Source organism: Chiloscyllium plagiosum, unplaced genomic scaffold (genome assembly GCF_004010195.1).
Source record: "Chiloscyllium plagiosum isolate BGI_BamShark_2017 unplaced genomic scaffold, ASM401019v2 scaf_86458, whole genome shotgun sequence".
In the NCBI taxonomy this organism is placed as follows: Eukaryota; Metazoa; Chordata; class Chondrichthyes; order Orectolobiformes; family Hemiscylliidae; genus Chiloscyllium; species Chiloscyllium plagiosum.
The window spans coordinates 1-1,071 of record NW_025123287.1 but is presented as its reverse complement, the minus strand read 5'-3'; the positions used below and the strand labels follow the sequence as shown (position 1 = coordinate 1,071).

At 44.4% G+C, this 1,071-nt stretch overlaps 1 non-coding gene across 1 annotated transcript; it reads right to left on the bottom strand.

The window, feature by feature from the left end:
* Nucleotides 1-938: 938 nt before the first annotated feature.
* Nucleotides 939-1,011, bottom strand: trnar-ucg. The gene has a single exon. It is a non-coding gene; the product is annotated as a tRNA-Arg (tRNA).
* Nucleotides 1,012-1,071: the final 60 nt, after the last annotated feature.

The window sequence follows — 1,071 nt, the reverse complement described above, 5'->3', positions numbered from 1 at the left end:
TCAACTCCTCAGCACGAAGGTACAAACATGAAAACGCTAGAGATGGAGTTCTTGAATTGTGAACCAGAGACACTGAAGAAACTAGGCAAAAGTGAGGACTGCAAATGCTGGAAACCTGACTTAAGATCAGAGTGATGCTGGAAAAGCACAGCAGGTCAGGCTCCATCCGAGGAGCAGGAGAGTCGACGTTTCTGTTGCCAGTCATGCTCCGCTGCACAAACAATTTTCGTTTTTGACTCAGATTTCCAGCACCTGCAGCTATTTGTTTTATGTTAACCTTCATAATGTTTTGGACAAAACCAATGACCTGCCAGCATCGGAAAATCGGCAGAAGTACTGGTACACCGATATGTTTGCTGAATAATACAGCCATTCCATGAGCGGGAATACGATCCGAGCCACGGTGCTGAGAATACCGAATCCTCACAAGTAAATAACAAGACAAGGCGATAGATACTATCGTATTTGGTGTAAATAAAAAATCCTGTCTGAACATTTTCGTTGCAGATTTTTTTCAAATTGTCTTCGAAGATTTACAAAGTGAGAAAAGGCCATTCCGCCCGTGTGCTTTGCGGCGAATCAGAGAGCCATCCATTTGAGTCGCAGTTTCGAACTTTGGCCCAAAGTCTCGTGTGTTCTAATGTTTCAGGTCAAATGTCAATGAGGTTATCCTATTTTCTAACATGGCACAATAATTGGACAGAAGTATAACGAATTGTAACTCTTTTGAGGAACTCATGCTCATTTTCACCCACAGAGGGAGACACACCAGAAGATACCGCCAAACTGACGGAGGTGTCCCTTGTGGAGAGCTGGAATTTGAAATGGATAATAGGACAAATGCAAGCTTTACATGCGGAAGCACAGAGGCGATGTCCCGAGAGAACTTTCCAGAAGAGCGTCAACGTATACCACGGTTAAAGCGAAACATTCACCCTAGAGCCAGGTAGGACTCGAACCTACAATCTTCTGATCCGAAGTCAGACGCGTTATCCATTACGCCACTGGCCCAAGAGACAAGCCTGCACTTGGCAGAATGTCGATATGTTATTCCATGGACTTTCACAGAAT